Raw genomic sequence first — 15,188 nt, forward strand, 5'->3', positions numbered from 1 at the left:
CAGTGAGGTCTTGAATTCCAATGCAAGGAAGTCTCTATAGTATTCCTGGTCTATGTAAGCTCAGAGTGAGGCAAAGAGTACCAGTTCAAGCTCAAGGTCGAGTTAAAAGCTCCAGGGCAAAGCAGTTAATGTGTGCACCTGATCTGATTAAGCCCAGAGTGAGGTCTCAAACCATTTATCAAGTCTGAACCCCAACACAGGGTAGCTCACAGTGCTCTGAGCTCTGAAAGTCATCAGAAGTACCAGGAGGTGATTGAATCAGCTGTAGGACATAGCTTTCAGAGCTCCCAGCCCAGAGGCTATGACACCACCTTGGAAGAAATGAAACTTGCAGAAACCCAGAACTAGAGATAAGGATAGTAGTAAGGAAAAAATGGAAGTTTAAGAGATTTCTCTCTTTACCCTGAGAATAGGACCCATCTTTAAGATAAAAGTAAAAGTCAAGAAAAAGGTTTGGAAAATGATCAAACCAAAAAAAAAACAACAAAAACACCTAACCATAGAAAATTTTTATGGTGAAAAAGAAGAGCAAGGCACAAACTCAGAAGAGGCCAGTGAAAGCAAAGCAGCTACATGAAACACTTCAAAGAAAAATATGAATTGTGTCAGACTCTGGAAGAACTCAAAAAGAATTTTAAAAATAAATTAAGAGAGGCAGAGTAAAAATGGGGAAGAGAAATAAAAGCAAAGCAACACAGATTTGACCCAAAGTAAGAGCTACAAAATTCCAGTGAAGAAAAGAATTTTTTAAAAAGTAAAATTGGCCAAATGGAAAATTTGAAAACTAGCAGCAGTGCAATGACCCAGGACAATCAAGGGGAACTTAGGAGAAAGAATGCTGTCCACAACCAGAGAAAGAACTGTGGAAACAGAAGTGCATTAGAAAAATACATGATCGATCATGTAGCATGATAGGAATATGTTGCGGTTTTGATGTTAAAGGATCGCTCTACTGCAGATATGAATAACACAGAAATAGGTTTTGAACAATGATACATGTATAACCGAGTGGAACTGCTTGTTGGATTTCAGGGAGGTAGGGGGAAGAAAAAGGGATGAGGTCATGAAACATGTAACCATGGAAAAATATTCTAAATAAAAAAGGGGGGGAGGAAAGGGAGGTTAAAAAGCTCTTAGAAGAAAATAATTTCTTAAAAATTAGAATTGGGTAACTAGAAGCTAATAACTTCATGAGACATCAAGAAACAATCCAACAAAATCAAAAGAAGAGAAAAAAGAGAAAACATGAAATATCTCATTGAAAAAACAAGTGACCTAGAAAATAGATCCAGGTGAGACAATTTAAGAGTACCTGAATTTGGAATTTGGAATTCGGAGTACCTGAAAGTCATGATTTTAAAAAAGCCTAGACATCATATTACAAGAAATTATCTAAGAAAATCTCCCTGTTATTCTTGAACAAGAGGGTTAAACAAAAATTGAAAGGAACCACAGATCACCTCCAGAAATAAATCCCCAAATAACAATTCCCAGAAATGTTATAGCTAAATCAAGAGCCCCCAAATCAAGAAGAAAACACTGCAAGCAACCAGAAACAAATAATTCAGATACCATGGAACTACAGTCAGGATTACACAGGATCTAGCAGCTTCCACATTAAAGGATCAGAAGGCTTAGAATATGATATTCCAGAAGGCAAAAGAACTAGGTTTATAGCCTAGAATCACCTACCTAGCAAACTGAGTATATTCTTTCAAGATAAAAAAAGTTCATTTAATAAAATAGATTTCTAAGCATTCCTGATGAAAAGATCAGACCTAAATAGAAATTTTGATGTTCAAATACATGACTCAGGAGAAGCATAAAAAGGTAAATGAGAAAGAGAAAATTTAAGGAATTCAATAAGGTCAAACTGTTTATATTCCAATATGGAAGGATGATATTTCTAATTCTTAAAAATTGTATCAGTATTAGAGCAGTTAGAAGGAGTATACATGGACAGAGGGTGTGTAAGTAAGCTGATTAGGATTATATAATATACCAAAAAAAAAGTCAAGGGGTGAAAATGAGTATTGCATTAAGAAAAAAGGGAAGGGAAAGGTAGAATGGACAAATTATTTCATTTAAGGATATGCAAAAATGCATTGCAGTAGAGGGGAGGATGCGGGTGGTGTGTAATAGTTAAAAGGATTGTAGGGATTGAAGAGAGACAGGGAATAAGGAACGTTTTATAACAGGGAAGAGAGGGGTTAAAGGGAGAGAGGTAATATGGCTGCTGGTGAGGTAAAAGGAGAGAGATGCTCCCTGCCGAGAGGCTATCTTTGAAAATTGGGGTTTCCGAGAAATGGGCCACCTATGATAGCCTGAGGGGACATCTTCTCTATTGATTAATGTTGACGATACCCAGAGCAGGTAAGCACAGGCCACCCTGAAGGACAAGCCTCTCTCCAGACCAAGATCACCCAGCAAGGGTCCAATAAGGACTATTTATGTTTGAATGGCTATCCTTCGGTTGAGCTCCTCCTATGTCCCTTGAAATGATAGTCCTATTATCTTACTGTGGTTATTTAAATCAAGATGAATTTAATAATAAGTTTGGATTGGGGAGGTATCAGGGAAGAGGGAATCAGTATTTCCCTAGATTGGGTTTGAGTCTCTCTCAGCTTTTGAGCTGAGGCCAGGCCTCACAGGATGGTGGAGGGTTTCTTTTATTCCTGTCTATGCTAATCTGTGCTAGTTTTCTTAAGTTCAAAGTCTTTAGCAATAGACAGCAAGAAGAAGAAAAGGTTCTGACCTTCAGAGCTGGTTGGGCCTGTCTCTTTGGGCTGACACCCCTAAAGACCAGCCATACAGTTCAAACTTCTCCCCTTAAATCCTTTTGTTCGATGACAGGATCACAAGAATCCAAGTAGAACACATAGTTGGGAAAAATCCAGGAATAAAGGTACTTATATCTAGAGATAGGGAGAGAGACTCCTTCCAGTCCCAGGGCCAGGGAAGAGAGTCCTCGAGACCAACTGTCACTCCAAGTTGCCCCTCCTTCCACCAACTGTCATTGCTGTCCATCAATTTCACTCTAACCTTCCAACTGCTATTTGCTCCAATTCAATGGCAGAAAGTCCAGAACTTGATTCAGTTTTCCTTTCCACAGGTGACAGATGATGCTTAAACCTTACTCTCATCATAACTGGTTCAGAGAAAGAATAACAACCATACTTTTTGGGTATCAAACCCTACTTACCCTATAGAGAAGTAGGAAGGGAATAAGACAAGGGGTAGGAGGTAATCGAAGGGAGGAGAAATAGGGGGAGTGATTAAAAGCAAAATACTTGTGAGGAGGGACAAAGTGAAAGATGAGAAATAAGGCAGGATCAAAAGGGGGAAATAGTAGTAGTAGTAGTCTCTCGGTAACCGAGAATAACGATTGTCTTTGTGCGCTTTGCACAAAAACACTTGTGCGTGAAAGAGATTTAAGTGGAAAAGTCGATGCACAGAGATGGTCCCACTCTCTCAGCATTGGAAGCCTGGGTCCAGTGGCACGAAAAATCGTTACACCTGGAGACTTCCTCAGCTGCATTGGATGGCCATGTTGTCTTTTGTGCTCCAACATGCCCTAAGCACTCCACAGTGCTTTGCTGCATCGCCATCTCAGCTGTTGAACCTTCTTATTGGTTTAAGATAGAGGGGAATACATAATCATAACTGTGATTGTGAATGGAATGAACTCACTCATAAAACACAAGCAAATAGCAGAGTGGATTAAAAACCAGAATCCTATGAGAGATTGTTTACAAGAAACACATTTGGCACAAGGAGATCCACACAGAGTAAAGATAAAGGACTAGAATAGAATTTATTGTACATCATCTGAAGTGAAAAAAGGAGGAATAGCAATCATGATCTCAGGCAAAGCTAAAACAAAATAGACCTAATTAAAGAGATAAGGAAGGAAATTACACTCTCTAAAAGGTACTATAGACAAAGAAGTAATAACAGTACTAAACATATATGCAACAAATGATCATATATGTAACAAATGATATAGCCTCCAAATTTTTAGGAGAGAAATTAAATGAGCTTCAAGAAGAAATAGAGAGTAAAACTGTACTAGTAGGAGACCTCAACTTCCCCCTTTCAGATCTACATAAATCACAAAAAAAAAAATAAACAAAAAAGAAGTGATGGAAGTCAATGAAATTTTAGAAAAGTTAGAACTAATAGATCTCTGGAGAAAATTGAATGGGAATAAAAGAGAAATATACCTTCTTTTCAGGAGTATGTCACCTACACAAATCATATTGCAATAAAAATTATAATCAATAAGTGTCCATAGAAAGACAAATAAAAAATCAATTGGAAACAAAATAATCCAAAACTAAAATAGGGTTAGGTCAAAGAACAACTTATAGAAACAATTTCATTAAGGAGAATGACAATGAGGAGACATATCAAAATTTATGCAATATAGTCAAAGTGGCAGTTATTGGAAAATTTATATCTCTAAATGCTTCCATCAATAAAATAGAGAAAATGCAGATCAATGAATTGGGCATGCATTTAAAAAACATAAGAAAAACAAATTTTAAAACCCCCATTAAAGAATAAAAATTAGAAGCAAAATTAATAAAATTGAAAGTAAGAGAACTATTGGACTAATAAATAAGTTGGTTTCATAAAAAACAAATGAAATAGATAGAGCATTGGTTAATTTGATTTATAAGGGAAAAAAGAAAATCAAATAACCAGAATCAAAAATGAAAAGGCTGAATTCACCACCAGTGAAGAGGAAATTAATCATTAGGATCCATTTTGCCCAATTATATGCCAATAAATCTGACAATCTAATTGAAATAGATGAATATTATAAAAATATAAATTGCCCAGATTAACAAAAGAGGAAATAGAATACTTAAATAATCCCATTTCAGAAAAAGATATTGAACAACCCAGCAAAGAACTCCCTGAAAAAATCCCCAGGGCTATATGGAATCATAAGTAAATTCTATCAGATATTAAAAGAATAATTAATCCCAAAACTATGTAAACTTTTTTTGGGAAATAGACAAAGAAGGAATCTTACCAAATTCTTTTTATGACACAAATATGGTACTGTTAAATAAGTCAGGAAAAGCAAAAACAAAGAAAGAAAATCATAGGTCAATTTCATTAATGAATATAGGTGCAAAAAATTTAAATAAGATACTAGCAAGGAGACTACAATAGTATATCACTGTGATCATTCACTATGAGCCAGTGAGATTTACTCTAGGAATGTAGGGCTCATTTAATATTAAAACTAGCAGCATAATTAATCATATCAATAATCAAACTAACAGAAATCACATGAATATCTTAATAGGTGCAGAAAAAGCCTTTGAAAAAATACATCACCCATTCCTGTTCAAAACATTAGAAAGCTTGGGAATGAATGGGTCATTCCTTAAAATGGTAAGTAGTATCTATCTAAAACTACCAGTAAGTATCATCTGCAATAGGGATAAGTTAAAAGCAAGGATGCCCATTATCACCAATATTATTCAATATTTATATTGAATGCTAACTTTAGCAATAAGGAAAGAAAAAGAAATTGAAGGAAAAAAAGTAGTCAATGAAGAAACTCAACTATCACTCTTTGCAGATGATATGATGGTATACCTAGCAAATCAACAAAAAAAGCTAGTTGAAACATTTAATAAGTTTAGCAATGTTGCAGGATACAAAATAAACCCACAGAAATTTCAGCATTTCTGTATATTTCCAAGAAAGTCTAGCAGCAAGAGATAGAAAGAGAAATTCCATTAAAAAAAAAACCTAGACATAGACATAAAATACCTGGGAATCTACTTGCCAAGACAAACACAGAAATTATATGAACACAATTATAAAACACTTTTTACACAAATATAGTCAGATCTAAACAATTGGAAAAAGATTAATAGCTCGTGGGTAGGCCAAGCTAATATAATAAAAATAACAATTCTATCTAAATTAACTTACTTATTCAGTACCATACCAATCAAGCTATAAAATAGTTATTTTATAGAACTAGAAAAAATAATAATAAACTTCATCTGAAAGAACAAAAGATCAAGAATATTAAGGGAATTATTGAAAAAAATATGAAGGTGGCCTACCAGTGCCAGATCTTTGGTACTGGTTAAGAAATAGAAGGGTAGATTAATGGAATAGATTAGATACACAGTATACATGGCTAAATGACCTTAGCAATCTAGTGTTTGAAAAATGCAAAGACCTAAGCTTTTGGAATAAGAACTCATTATTTAGCAAAACTGCTGGGAAAACTGGAAAGCAGTATGGCAGCAACTAGGTATAGACTAGTATCTCACACTCTATACCAAGATAAAGGCAAAATGAGTTGATGATTTAGATATAAAGAGTGATACCATAAGTAAATTAGGGGAACATACTTTTCAGATCTATGGATAAGGGAAGAATTTATGAACAAACAAGAGATAGAGAGCATTATAAGATATAAAATGACTAATTTTTTATATATTATATTTAAAAGGTTTTTTATAAACAAAACCAATGTAACAAAAATTAGAAGGAAAACAATAAGCTGGGAAAAATTAATAACGAATTTCTCTGATAGAAGTCTCATTTTTCAAATTTATAAAGAACGAAGTTAAATGTATAAGAATACAAGTCATTCTCCAATTGACAATGGTCAAAAATAAATTACCAATAATATCTGAAACAATGTTTTAAGTTACTCTTTGATTAGAGAAACACATATTAAAACAACTGAGGTACCACCTCATACCTGTCAGATTGGCCAATATGACAGTAAATGAAAGTGATAAATGTTGGAGAGGATGTGGTAAAATCAGCACATTAATGCCTTGTAGATGGAGTTGTGACTGTCCTGGAGGGCAATTTGGAATTATGCCCAAAGGGCTATAAAATTGTGCATATCCTTTAATCCTATTATACCACTGCTGGACATACCAAAGAGATCATTTTTTAAAAAGGGGGGGGGGAAGGATCTACTTGTGTAAAAATATTTATAGCAGTTCTTTTTGTGGGTACAAAGAATTCGAAAACGAGGGGATGCCCATCAATTAGAGAATGGCTGAACAAACTGTGGTGTATGTTGCTGACAGAATACTACTGTACTACAAGAAATGATAAGCAGAATAATTTCAGAAAAAACTGAGAAGATTTATATGAACTGATTAAGAGTGAAATAAGCAGAACTGGGAGAATATTCTACACAATAATAGGAATGTTGTATGATGATTAACTGTGAAAGGCTTAGTTACTCTCAGCAACGCAATGATCTGGGACAATTGTGAAGAACTTATGACAAAGAATGCTATCTACCTCCAGAGAAGGAACTGTTGGAGTCAGATGCAGATCAAAGTATGCTATCTTTTGCATTAGTTTATTTATGGTTTTATTGTGGGGTTTTGGTTTTATATAAGCGTACTTTTACAACAATGACCAATATAGAAGTGTTTTACATGATAATACATGTATAACAGATCAAATTGCTTACCATTTGAGGGGGGGGGGAGAAGGGGGAGAGAAGGAGACAATTTGAATCTTTTAATTTTGGAAAAGTTATGTTCAAAATTGTTATTACATGTAAATGGGAAAATGAAATATTTTTTGAATAATTTTTTTAAAAGATAGCTAGTTATTCACAATTGTTCAATGTATAGCATTCCTGTCACTGTGTCAATATTCTCCTGTTCTGCCTGTTTCATTCTGTTTCAGTTCATCTCTTTCCTGGTTTTTCTGAGATCCTCTTGTACACATCATTTCTTACAGCACAATTGTATTCCATTATATACTATAATTTACTCAGCCATTCCCCAATTGATGGGTATCCCCTCACTTTCCAATTTTTGCCCCCACAAAAAGATCTGCTTTAAATATTTTTGTATATGTAGGTCCTTCCTCTTTGTTTTTTAATTCTTTGGGATACAAATCTAGAAATAGTATTGCTGGGTCAAAGGGCACGCACAGTTTTATAAACCTTTAGACATGGGTCCAAATTGCTCTCTAGAATAACTGAATCGGGTCACAGACCCCACAACAGTGCATTCCTGCCTCAGTTTCCCCATATCCCCTCCAATTTCTGTCATTTTCCTTTTCTGTCATAATAGCCAATATGATTAGTGTGGAGTGGTACCTCAAAATTGTTTTATTTTCCATTTCTTTAATTAATAGTGATTTACGAACGTAATGGACTTCTCCATTAGTGGCGGTGTAATGTCCCTGAACAATCTGCAGGGATCTAGGAGAAAAAACACTATCCATAAGCAAAGGACAAACTGTGGGAGTAGAAACACCGAGGAAAAGCAACTGCCTGACTACAGCGGTTGAGGGGACATGACAGAGGAGAGACTCTAAACGAAACTCTAATGCAAATATTAACAACATGGCAATGGGTTCGAATCAAGAACACATGTGATACCCAGTGGAATCACGCGTCGGCTACGGGGGGCGGGAGGGGAGGAAAAGAAAATGATCTTTGTCTTTAATGAATAATGCATGGAAATGATCAAATAAAATACTATAAAATTAAAAAAAATAATAGTGATTTAGAGTATTTTTTTTGCATATCTAAGGAATGCTTTCATTATTTTGTCTGAGAACTGCCTGTTCATATCCTTCAACTATTGATCAATTGGAGAATGACTTATATTCTTATATATTTAACTCATTTCTCTACGTATTTGAGAAATGAGGGCTTTATTAGAGGATTGAAAAAAAATTACATCATTATGATTGTTATATATTAGTATTCATTCTATTTCCCCATTCAGTTTCTGACTACCTCCTCTCCTAATTTGCTCTCTTTTCTATCAGCCCCACTCCTCCCCCTTCTCTTATTCCCTTCCCCTTCTACTTTCCTATAGGGCAAGATAGACTTCAATATACCCTATAGATTGTGTATGTTCTTTCCTCATTGAGTCAATTCCTATGAAACTAAGATTCATGTGTTCCGCTCACCAAGTCACTATCTTCCCCAGCACTGTAAAAGCTCTTTCATACCTCTTTAATGTGAGATAATTTATTCCATTCTATTTCCCCCTTCCCCTGCTTCCCAATGTATTTCTCTTTCTCATTCCTCATTTCTTTTATCATCCCATTATATTCAATCACACTCTTGCCCTCTGTTATATACTCCTCCTAACTGCCCTAATAAAGATAAAGTTCTTAGGAGTTACAAGAATTATCTCCCCATGATGGGCTATAAATGGTTTTCCCTTGTTGAATATCTTATGGTTTCTCTTTCCTGTTACCTTTTTTATGCTTCTCCTGAGTCTTATACTTGAGAGTCAAATTTTCCATTTAGCCCTAGTCTTTTCATCAGGAATGTCTGAAAATCCCATATTTCATTGAATACCCAATTTTTCCTTTAAAATATTTTGTTCAGTTTTACTGAGTAAGTGATTTTTGGTTATAGTCCTCGCTCCTTTGACTGCTGGAATATCATATTTCAGGCCCTTTGATCCTTTAATGTAGAAGCTGATAAATCTTGCATTATCCTGACTGTGGCTCCATGATATTTGAATTATTTTTTTCTTTTGGCTGCTTGCAATATTTTTCTCCTTGACCTGAGAGTTTTAGAATTTGGCTAGAATATTCCTGGGAATTTGTGGGTTTCCTTTTAGGAGGTGATTGATGAATTCTTTACATTCTTATTTTACCTTCTGGTCCTAGAATATCAGGGCAGTATTTCTGGATGATTTCTTGAAAGATGATATCTAACTCTTTTTTTTTTTTTTGATCATTGCTTTTAGGTAGTTCAATAATTCTTAGATTACTTTGCCTGGAATTGTTTTCCAGGTCAATTGTTTTTCCAATGAGATATTTCACATTTGCATCTATTTTTTTCATTCTTTTGACTTTGTTTGATTGTTTCTTGATGTCTCATGGAGTTATTACCTTCTCCAACTTGAATTTTTATGGCATGATTTTCTTGAGTGAGCTTTGAGCTTTTCCATTTGGTCAATTCTACTTTGTAAAGAGTTCCTTTCCTCAGTTAATTTTTGTATTTACTTTTCCCTCTGACCAATTCTGCCTTTTAATAAGGTTTTTAGTGACTTTTTGTATATCTTTTTTCCATTTGGTCAATTCTTCTTTTTAAGATGTTCTCTTCATTGTTTTGGTTTTTTTGGTACCTCTTTTATCAATTAGCCAGTTGTGTTTTTTTAAGATATTCATTTCTTTGGTATCTTTTTGTGCCTTTTTTACCAAGCTGTTAACTCTTTTAAAAATATATTTTCCTGGATTACTCTAATTTCTCTTCCCAGTTTTTCTACTACCTCTCTTATTTGAATTTTTAAATCCTTCTTGAGCTCCTCCATTAATTCTGGTTGGACTTGGGAACAATTCCCATTTTTCCTGGAGGTTTTGGATGCAGTAGTATTTCCTTTGTTGTCTGCTTCTGAGTTTGTGTTTTGGTCTTCCATGTCACCAAAATAACTTTCTATGTTGAGTTTCTTTTTTGTTTGTTTGCTCATTTTCCAGTCTTTTCCTTTTCTTTTCATTTAAAAAAATTGTTGAGTTCTGTGACTGTGGTGAAGATAGCACTATCTGAAGCTTCAGGTTCTTTGTGTAGCTGCCTTCAGAGCTAGTTGTAGGAATTTAAAAGCTTTTAGTTCGTGATGTAAAGAGAGGTGTGTTTAATACTCTTCGAGCCTGTGCTCTGGTCTATGAGTAACCAAAAGTACTCTTTTCTACTTTGGAACTGTGACCAGGGTCCCCTGACCCCCTGTGGCCATTGGTGTGTGCTAGTGCTCCTCCTTACTCTGAGATCACAACCCATGACTGCGTATGGACAATGCAATATGAATCTTGCACCCAGTGCCAGCAAAGGAAACCCTGTAGTGTCCTTCTGAGAATTTGTCTGGCTCCCCATTGTTATCTGTGGCTGAGAGCTCTGAAAGCCTTTGCTGATGTTTCAGTTGCACCTGTTGCCATTGTGAGGCCTGCCTTGGCATGTTGCTTTGTGTTCCATCTCTACTCTTTTACACTAGATCCTTCATGCTGGCTTTCGAAGTTGTTTGGGGCTAAAAAATTACTTCATCCTACCTTTTTGTGGGTTATGCTGCTCCAGAATTTATTCTGAGGCATTATATCATAGTTTTTTGGAGGATAATTTGGTAGACATCAGATAGATCTACACCATTCTCTGTTATCTTGCCTCCATCCTTGAGATTTCTTTTTTTTTTTTTAAACCTTACCTTCCATCTTGGAGTCAATACTGTGTATTGGTTCCAAGGCAGAAGAGTGATAAGGGCTAGGCAATGGGGGTCACGTGACTTTTCCAGGGTCACACAGCTGGGAAGTGTCTGAGGCCAGATTTTAACCTAGTCTCTAGGCCTGACTCTCAATTCACTGAGCCACCCAGCTACCCCCAAGATTTCTTTTAATGTTATAGTTCTGTGATTCTGATCTGATTCCTTAGATGGTATAGCCAACATGATCTTTACCTAAGTCTTGGATCCTTTAGGAGGAGAAAAGGATCACCAAATATGGTTTCAAGCAGAAGGCTAAAGGAAAAGTAGAAAGTAATGGAATTTCCCACACAAATAGGCTCATCATTAGGCTCCCAAAGACAAATCTATGAGGGGTGAAAGAAATACTAGACAAATTAATTGCTTTAAAGTGTTTCTTTCTTTAACACTTGCTCACTGGATTTGGAGATTTTCCCTTAATACATTCTCCCCTGGATTTATGCATCCTTGCTATTTTGGGGGACCTCTATCTTGCCAGGGCTAAAGTCTCTGAATTGTTGAAGAACTAGAAAAGGAAGTCCATTAAGCCAGCTCTCAATATGTTACCCCATAGAAAGATCCATTAATAATTCCTTGGATAAAGTCACTGACAGCCTAGGGTAGTGATGGCGAACCTTTTAGAAATGAAGTGCCCAAGCTGCAACCCTCATGCTGCATGTGAGTCCCCATGTTACCCCAGATAGAGGAGGAAGCAAGCACTCCCATTGGACTGCTGGGCAGAGGGGTGGATCATATGAGAAATGCCCTTAGGTTCATGTGGTGAGGGGAAGGGGAGCAGCCCCCTCCACCATGCATGCCATAGGTTCACCAACATGGGCCTAGGGTATGCTTTTGCATATTTCCCACAGTTATGCTGGATCTTTAGGGCAACAGAAATGTCTCCCATTTCCATTGTCAATTTTTCTATGTCTTCTTTAGTGTTAAAACAAAGTTAAACAACCCACCAGGTTTTTGTTTCAACTTACTAATATTTTATCTACAACCTTTTTTTTTTGTCCTACCTTTAGGTGCTAACTTTCCTTTATAACCTGTAGTTAACACCTTATCTATACAATTTCCTTTTAACTTCTTCCAAGCTTTTTTCCCATCCTTCTTCCCTCCCCCACCTTCTGATTTACTGAAAAGGCATCAGTGTTGAAGGGAGAGAGAGAGAGAAGATGGATTTTTGCTGAATGAAAAAAAGTTAATTAAAAAAAGACACTGCATCTGGAATTTCAGTAGTGACCTAATAGTCCATTTTATTTTCTTGCTTTTCATTCTCCCAGATTTCTGTAATTTATTCAAGTTGTAAATGATTTTAGTTATTTAAGTTCCTGTTGTGTACAGTAATATATCATTTGCTATACATTTGCTAGGTAAAGAAATGTGGGTATGGCAGGAAGACAATGGGCTAAGTCAGAACTTTGCCCCATTTTTAAAGGAATGATTTGTTTGGCTTCCTGCTTCAACTTTCACAACACATCTCTTCTCTATTCTTGCCTTCATCCTCTTCATCTCCATTCCTGATTTTAGAACAAATACCAACTGTAGGTAAGGAGGATATATAGAGATGGAAGCAAATGTTGGTACTGTGGAAAGAGCACTATCTCTGATGTCAAAGAATCTGGGTTCAAATCCCACATTGCTCACTCATATTACTTAACATTCCTGGGGCTCAGTTCATTCATGTTAAGATGAGGAAGTTGGATCAGATGGTCTTTCAGATTCCTTCCAACTCTAGAGCTATCATGCTTTGATCTTATACCTGAGTTCCAGTGACTAGTCTCTTACCTTACTTTTAAAAAAATCTTTATCTTCTGTCTTAGAATCCTTACTAAATATTAATTCCACGGCAGAAGAGTGGTAAGGGCTAGGCATTTGGGGTTAAGTGACTTGTCCAAGGTCACACAGTTAAGATATGTCTGAGTTTAGATTTAAACCCAAGTCTTCCTAACTCCAGGTCTGGCACTGTATCCACTGTGCTACCTAGCTAGCTGCCCCACATTGCTTTCTTGTTAACAAGCCTTTGTCTTATGTCCAGGTGAGTAGGATAATCTCTGCCTGGGACTTTGATACTGCCTTGTCTCTTCCACTTGCTTTTGGAGTTGAAGATCTGGTCCTGAGTGCTAAACTCATGGCTAGATCAGTGTTTTCAAAAGCATTCCTGTTGCTTACTGATTACTGCCTTGGATTCCTTGTATTATCTGCTTCAGTGGATTTTTTTTGTTGGTCTGGTCCTGGTTACTCCCAGGCTTGCCTGCCATTGAAGCATCTACTTAGTGGGTTGTGAAAAATGAAAAATGGAAAGAAATTGGTTTTCAGGGAAGAAATGATTTGACCAGAATAGCTAGAATTGGAAAAAAAAAAAGGAATTGAATTAAAAGAATAGAATTTAAATATTTTATTTAGCCTAATCAAAGTAATGGGTGTTCTTCATCCACTTGATCCATTGAGTGGAGTCTTCCAGAAGACTGTCAATTTTTGGATGTAATCAGCACTATGCCATTTGAAAACAAGTGCATCTAAAGACCTCACAATCCACAAAGAATCTCTCCTCAAGTTGGACTCAAGCTGGATCATCATCACAGTGATGAAGTCTTTTGACTAGAATATATCTTCCTTAATACTTCACCTGGTATGTATTATCATCTTCCAAGGAATCCAGAATAATCTTGATGTATGGGTAAGAGACCCTTTGCTATAAAAGAGTTTGCACAGAAATCTTTTATCCTATAAATTAAGTAGTCTCTGTGTGTGTGTGTGTGTATGTGTGTGTGTATGTGTAATCAACAAACAAGAAGCAAAATGGAATCTTACTCTATTTCTTTTGCTTAATTGTGACATAGCAAATAAGTGACCCATTGTTGAATGTTGTTTCAGAAAATGTTTATTCCCTACAAATGCTGATCAAGGATGCCTTCAGTTCATATGTAGATGACTTTCATAAAGGTGTGCATTGAGGTAAGAGTAGGCATACAGTTTGGTAATTATTGATGTTCTCAGGTTTCAACATGTATTTGGATAGACAGTGTTCTGCTGGCAAATATTTAACAACTAGTTTTCTGAAGGAAAAAAAGTATTCATGATGTACTGTTAAGTTTAATTTATATTATTAACATTTTATGTATCATTTTTGATGATCAACAAAACAAAAAACTCAAGCTCTGATTTGAAGCATTTGCTAATTTCCAAGAAGTAAATGCGCACATTGAAAATCTAATAATTGACTTTTAAGAATTGGTACCAATTGATCCCAGCATATCCCTGAATGGACACTTACAGAATTTGTCCAATAGGATGTACCTCTGGAAAAGACAGGAAGGCTGGAAAATGAGCTGGGCCCAGAGTTGCTACAACTTCATAGTATAGTTGCCAGAATCATCTTTCCTTAGTCATTTATTAGCTTTCTTATCTATAAAATGGAAACAACAGCACCTACCCAAAAGAGGCGTTTTGAGAATCAAATGAAATATATAATGTGATGGATAGCATGGCAGGTCTGAAGTCAGGAGGACTCACCTTCCTGTGTTCAAATCTGGCCTCAGACACTTTCTAGCTGGATGACCTTGGCAAGTCACTTAACCCCATTTGCCCAAGTTGCCTCAACTGTAAAATGAGTTGAAGAAAATAACAAACTATCCATGTTCTTGTGAAGAAAACTGCAAATGGAATCCAAAGAGTTGGACATGATTGAAACAAATGAACATCAAAGTTATAATTAAAAGGAGAGTAGATGACTTGATTCTGTGAATTGCAAAGTTTTTTTTTTTAACTGATGCCAAACTTCTCACTAAAGGGCCATATTTTCAATACTACCTATGCTACCAGTATTGCTATGTGCCACTGAGATGAGTAATAACATTGCCTTTGAAGAATTATTAAGCATTTATTGTATGGAGAGCAATGGAGAGGCAAAAGGTGGGTAGAAGCAGGCTGTAATATATAATGGAAAAGGAAGCCTGCTGATTAAAA

This window comes from Monodelphis domestica, chromosome 4 (genome assembly GCF_027887165.1).
Source record: "Monodelphis domestica isolate mMonDom1 chromosome 4, mMonDom1.pri, whole genome shotgun sequence".
Lineage (NCBI taxonomy): Eukaryota > Metazoa > Chordata > Mammalia > Didelphimorphia > Didelphidae > Monodelphis > Monodelphis domestica.